This window comes from Chiloscyllium plagiosum, chromosome 4 (genome assembly GCF_004010195.1).
Source record: "Chiloscyllium plagiosum isolate BGI_BamShark_2017 chromosome 4, ASM401019v2, whole genome shotgun sequence".
Lineage (NCBI taxonomy): Eukaryota > Metazoa > Chordata > Chondrichthyes > Orectolobiformes > Hemiscylliidae > Chiloscyllium > Chiloscyllium plagiosum.
Genome location: NC_057713.1, coordinates 19,156,161 through 19,163,092, shown reverse-complemented (window position 1 = coordinate 19,163,092; position 6,932 = coordinate 19,156,161). Strand labels below are relative to the sequence as shown.

The following is a 6,932-nucleotide window of genomic DNA, read 5'->3' as shown; positions in this document are numbered from 1 at the left end:
TCCCCCATGAGCACGAACAGCTGTGCGACCAACTTTCATCCCCATTAATACCCACTTCCCATAATTCCATAGAAAACAGATCATATAATGGCAAAAGCAGCCAAAATGGAAAGTGTGGTGTTTTGCATTAAGCTTGTCACAGTGCTGAATCCAATCACTCCAAGAAGCTGACTGACTGGTTTCAGAAGTTATATTTGACTTACGAGACCTGGAATCTTTAATTGAAAGCCATCTCCCTTGACTTAACTGAGAGCTGCTGATGACCATGATAAGCTTACTGATTTTGTGCCTGTGCTGCACAGCAAGTCTATGCAAAAGGCTGGTAGCTCTGAATGAAGGAGCAAAGCACAAAAAGGTAAGGTAAAGCAAGTAAGCAGTAAGAAACAAAGCTGACAGACATGAGAAGAGCTTGTTCAATCTGTGAGCTGTGTGTCTGCCCCTGTATGTAATGTGCCCTTACAGCAGAAAGCAATCATAGTTGTTGATGCACCTCGAGTTGCAGCAGCATAGTTCACGTGAGTCAGAGATATTCCATACTGATCTGATGATGCTGGCAAATGTCTGATGTCAAGGTCCAAGGATGTGCTTGCATGCAGTCACTGCCAATGGACTGGGCCCTGAAACGCTGGTATTGGAAGTCTGGAAGTAGAGGCAGTGGGCAGGAATCACCAGGTACCCGCTCACACTTCTTTGTTGGGAATTCTCAGCATCTAATTTGCTCACTGAGGGTGGTACGATAGGATCTTGCATATCAATGGGCTAATTGAGATGACAACAAGCAATAATCCCGTAAATAGGCATCGCACCAATCAGAAATCTCTTCTTGATGCCTGGAATTCAGTTAGAAAATGCAATTAGTTGCTTGCAACATCTAGAAAGACCTCGCCAAACTTCTCACACAATTCTTGCAGCGCTCATTGTCAAAGCCCCTATAAGATTTCACCCTTAAGATAAAGGCAATGAAGAATTAGGAACAGTGCCAGCATGAGGGTGTAGGTAAAATTCCAACAGTGGAGAGAATCTGTATTGGATTTGGAAATAGACCCAACATGAAGGCAGAAGCGAGAATGCCCAAATGAATTAGAAGCATAAAGATACCTTGCTGGCATGGAGTGTGATGAGGGGACAATAATGGCAGTAGAGAGAAATATTAGCATCAGTATGATGAGAGAGCCACAGTGATATGTGGTCTATTGATGATCAAAAATTCATTCCTAGCTTTGGGTGGACACGTACCCATGCCATCAATAAAGGGGGATACAGAAGACATCAAAGGCACTGGTATAGGAGTGGAAAATGCCAGGATTAAGTGACAGAAGGAACACTGTTCACACTGGATGGTGAAAGGAGAAAAGAAAGAGATTCACCAACATAAACTTGAGAAATGGATTATTGTATCAGTATAAATCAGACAGGAGAGGGTTGAAGAAAGGATGGGGGCAATTTCTGTCCCTTCCTCTTATCATATTTTGAAGGGTGACATTATAAAAACATTAATTTTAGAGTTTGGATTTCAAACTAATGGCATATGAATGTTGGTTACTCTGGTGAAGGGTTTAAAAATAAACAAAGTCAGAGTGTCCTTTCAGAACTATGTTTTAATCCAGTATGTATCAGAAAGCAGGTAACCGAAAACTTCCTGGAGTGTAAATGGAAACTTGTTGACACTTTGGGATTTATGACTAAGTATATATTCTTAATCAATCTTTTCAATGCTTATTCAAATGTTGATTTCATAAAGATCAGAAATTGAAAACCTTTTGGCCACTTTTGGATAAAGCTTGATTGAGATTAGCAGTAAATATAGTTTCTCTCCTGCAAAGGACTATAGGACAGCGAAGGGAAAGCTCAGTTACCTTCGTCTAAAAGTTTAGCTTGTGAAACGTATAGACTAGGAGTGTGTGATTAAAAATATTCACTTAGTAAACTAAAATTTCAACTTTTAGTTTCATGAAAAAAACTTTTACACCAAAATAACAGCTTTACCTGAGCTGTCCTATACTTAGTGGTATTCATGGACCAACGCATCACAGTTCACAAGACAGAACTGGGAGAAGCAGTTAAGTCAACTAAAGATTTGTCTAGAAGGATTTGAATTGTTGAGAAGTCATGGAATTGGTGAACAGATTAGCCTTTGACTTGCTGTGTGTTTTAAGATTTTTCAAACTGCATTCTCTATTTAAATAGCTCAATTTTGTTTATTTTATTTTTCTTTATATAATAAACAACTATTTTAATGGTACAGAAAATTATCAGCCAAAGTTTCAGTAAATGACCACCATGTTAAAAGTAAACATGTAAAAGATATAATTTATTGACCTAGACTACATTCTTGGATCCAACTTGTCCACTAATAACATCAGCTGGAATCATAACTAATCATGTCTTGAATGTTTACTGCAGCTCCAAAGTTAAGGGAAACCTCACTGATCCAATTTCTCTGCAAAAAAATGAAACAAGTTACACACCCTATTTAAAATATCCAATCCCTCCTCATAAGACAACCTCCTCATTCCAGGTATTAGTCTAGTAAATCTTCTCTTAACTGCCTCCAAAATGTTTATACCCTTCACTTAATAAGGTGACCAATATTAAACACAGTGCTCCAGATGTGGTCTCACCAGTTCCCTATATACCTGAAGCATAACCTTCCTAATTCTGTATTCAATTACCCCTACAACAATTTGTAAAATTCGATTATGTTTCCTATTAATTGCTATGCAAGCCCCATTTGTGATTCATGCACACTTAGATCACTCCATCTCTCACCATTTTGATAAGATGCATTTTTTTATTCTTCCTGTCAAAAGACAATTTCACAGTTTTCCACATCATATACTATTTGCCATATTTGTCTACTCACTTAACCTATCTACATCTTTGTGTAGTCTCCTTGTGCCCTTTTCACATCTTAATTTCTGACTTGTCTTTGTATCATCAGCAATTTTGTCAACCAATTTTCCATTTTGTGATCTATGTTACTTATATAAATTCTAAACAGTTGAATCTCAGCACCAATCCCTGTGGCCAACCACTCACTACACCTTGCCAAACTGAAAATTTTCCATTTTCTCTTATACTCTGGTTTTAGTTAGCCAACCAATGTTATATCCATGCCAAATGTAACTGTCTGCACCATAGGTTCCAGTTCCAGCCCTGAGCAAATGTCCCAAACTCTAGCACCAGACAAGCAACATGGTTTTCTGACCTCATGCACTTTGTTGAAAATGGTTTCAATCCCTTTCAGTATATGATGTACTGTTATCACCACAATCCTTCTTGATCCCGTTCTTTCTGAACCAAGACACCAAGATCACTTAGCACATCCTGCCCTGCAGCCCTCACTCTCATTCAGACAATTTGAAAGAACCTCAAACCTGCTGGAAAGACTGAGGCTTCTGCGCTCCTGTCTTCTGGATCCCTTACCTGACTGACTCACAGTCACACGCTCCTGTACCCGAACACCAACCAAATCAGATGATCCAACCCAACAAGCTATGACTGCCTCCTGTTACAAAGAATCCAGGTAACTTTCCACCTTCCTGAGGCATCATGGTGTCATTAGTTCAGCCTCAAGTGCAAAGACAGAGCTGTACCTGCTCAAACATCCAACATTTATCTCAGACCCATGTTTACTCTGAGCTAAACTGGTAACCATGCTGTAACTGAGGCACATCACCTGACATCCTAACCAAAATGTGCTCTAAATAACTACTTAATTATAATTAAGTTATTTAGTTATTGGTTAATCATTAGCCATGTGAATATGGTGGCGACAAGAGCAGGTCAGAGGCACAAGTCAGGAGTGTAATCCACTTGCCTGGATTAGTGCAGCTCCAACAGCACTCAAGAAGCCTGATACCATCAAGAGCAGAGCAACCTGCTTGATTGGCACTAAATCTACAAATATTCACCTATTCCAACCCTAATCCTCAGTCAGAGCAGTGTGTACCATCTGCAAAATGCTCTGCAGAAATTCACCAAGGCTCCTTAGACAGCACCTTAGTCACAAACACTTCCATCTAGAAGGACAAGGACAGCAGATAGATGAAAATACCAACACCTGCAAGTGTCCATCTAAGCCACTCATGATCCTGACTTGGAAATATTCATTCAGTGCCACTGGATTAAAATTCTGGAATTTTCTCCTGAATGTATTGTGGGTCAACTTCAGTCATTCAAGAAAACAGCTCATCACCATCTTTTTAAGGGCAACCGGGGGCTGGGAAATAAATGTTGACCTAGCCAGTAACGCCCACATTCCATTAATGAATGAAGAAAGTAGTATTCAATTGTATATTTTGTTCCTTTTTAATATATTTATTATATGGAACCTCACTATCAACTGCTATATGATTTTGGACTTGAGTAATAAAATAAACCATAATCATTTATTAGGTACTCACCAATTAACCAGATTCTTTGTCTGTAGCAGAATATGGATCAATCCTAGAAACGTGAAAAGCAACAGCACAAATCTTTTTTCTGTCCACTTAGCTCCCTGAATCACTTAGTTCTGGCACTCTATTGTATGTTGCACTCAAGTCCTAAGTTGATTAGTTTTATATACTCCTAACATAAAAGGCCTATCTAAATGTCTGGGAATTCCTTTAATACAAGCAATGTTGTAAAAGGACACGATTGATCCTGTAACACATTTACTCCTTGCAGATGTTTTCTAATCAACCTGTTAATAAATGTTATTGCACACTTCTGAAGCAAGTGGAATGTGAACATGAATTGTCTGGCTCCGAGATATGGACACCAACACTGTGCTACAAGAGGAGAAAGTGAGGTCTGCAGATGCTGGAGATCAGAGCTGGAAATGTGTTGCTGGAAAAGCGCAGCAGGTCAGGCAGCATCCAGGGAACAGGAGAATCGACGTTTCGGGCATAAGCCCTTCTTCAGGAATGTGCTACAAGAGACCTAAAAGGCCTATTTGAATCATTAATAAGGATCCAGCTTATCGAGGCTACTCTGCCCTAGAATCTTTGACAGAACCCCATGTAATGCTGGGTGGAAGATCATAAGAAGACCTTAAGAAGTAGGAGCAGAAGTGGACCATTTGGCCCCTCAAGGTTCCTCTGACATTTAGTTAGTTCATAACTGATCTTATCATCCTCAACTCACTTTTGTGCCTTTTCCTCGTGACCCTTGATTAAAACATGTTACCTTTCAGCTTTGTATATACTTAATCACCCAACCTCTGTGTTACAGCCCTCTGTGGAAAAGGAGCCTTCAGACTCACTAGCCAATGAGAGATGAAATACCAACCCATCAGTAACCTGACTGGGCACCCCCTTAGTCAGAAATGATATACATTGGGTTCTAGACTCTCCCACAAGGAGAAAAACCTCTCAGCATCTACTCTGTCACTCCCCTAAGAATTTTAAACAAAAAAACAAAGATCTGAAGATGCTGAAGCAACAACAGAAATTGCTAGAAAAACCCATCAGGTCCAGCAGCAACTGTGGAGAGAAAACAGAGTTAACATTTTGGTTCCAGTGACCCTTCTTCAGAACTCCTAAGAATGGTATATATTTCAAAAAGTTAATCTTTCATTCTTCTAAACTCCAATGAATACATGCTCACCCTACTCATCACTCAGAAAATCCCTCCAAACCCTGGATCAACCTGAAGAACACTCTCTGGTCGACTGCCAAAGTTAGTATATCTTTATTTAGGTAAAAGTACCAAAAATATTCACAGTATTCTAAATGTGATTTAACTACAACCTTTTTTTTAGTTTTAGCAAGACTTCTCTATTTTTATACACTATTCCCTTTGAAATAAAGACCAACATTCTATTTGCCTTCCCTATGACCTGCTACCCTTATAGATTAACCTTCTGTGATTTATGCGTGAGAAATCAACCCACCCAACCTCGGCCATCTCTCTGTGCTGCAGCGTTCTGCAGTCTTTCTCCATTTAAATAATGCTCAGCTATTCTTTTTGTCCAATGTGCATTACGTCACACTATCCCACATGATAGTCCATCTGCCAAGTTCTTGTCCTGTATTTTCACTCTGTAGACACTTTGTGCCATCCTCACCACTTGACTTCACATCTAGTTTGTGTCATCTGCAAACCTAGTGATAGAACATTCATTTCTGTCATCCAATTCATGAATATATATTGTAAATAATTGTGACTTCAGTACTGGTCCCTGTGGTACTCACTAGTTACAGGTTGGAATGCTTAAAATCCTTCCTCTGCCCCATCTCTCTCTCTCCCTCTCTCTCTCTTCAATTACTTAGCTATTCCTCTATCTATGTTAACTACCCTCAACACCATGGGTACATTTTTAACCACCTTTTGAAATTCAAATATGTACTGATTCTCCTTTATCTTTCCTGCATGGTACCTCAAAGAATTCTCCTAAATATTGGTTGCTTCATCGTAAAGCCATACTAAGTCTACTTGATGAAACATGTATTTTTACATTCCTTGCAATTAGACACTAGCATTTTTTCAATGACAGACAACTATTAAATTCAAGCCATATCAGTTAATCCCAAATACAAACTAAGAATTGCACAAAATAAAAATATAGACTTTCTTACCTAATAACAATAAGACCTCCGTTTGCTATATCTGTCTTTTATCCATTTCTCTAGAATTGCATGTATATCTTCTTCATAGTTTTGGTGGGGGGACGGGTAGAGACAGACTGAGGGAGTTTGATGGAGTGAGGGAGTGACAGATGAAGGTGATGGGCTCTGATGGGAGTGAGGAGGGTTTGCTGGGTATTGAGAGAGAGGGATGAGGCTGATTGGATTGAATGAGGGTAGTGAAGCTGAGGGGAATTGATAACAGTATGTGGGTTTAATGGGGATGAGGTGAAGGAGGTCATGAGGATGAAGATAATTGTCAGGGTTAACAGTGTTGCTGAGGTTAAGGTGAGGTGAAGGAGGTTGACGATGAGAGGGTGA

At 39.5% G+C, this 6,932-nt stretch overlaps 1 long non-coding RNA gene across 1 annotated transcript; it reads right to left on the bottom strand.

Moving 5' to 3' along the window:
- Positions 1 to 725: 725 nt before the first annotated feature.
- Positions 726 to 5,389, bottom strand: LOC122548894. The gene is made up of 3 exons (XR_006311357.1): positions 4,407 to 5,389; positions 2,320 to 2,440; positions 726 to 830 (listed from the first exon to the last, which is right to left on the bottom strand). It is a non-coding gene; the product is annotated as an uncharacterized LOC122548894 (long non-coding RNA).
- Between the last annotated feature and the right edge of the window lie 1,543 nt (positions 5,390 to 6,932).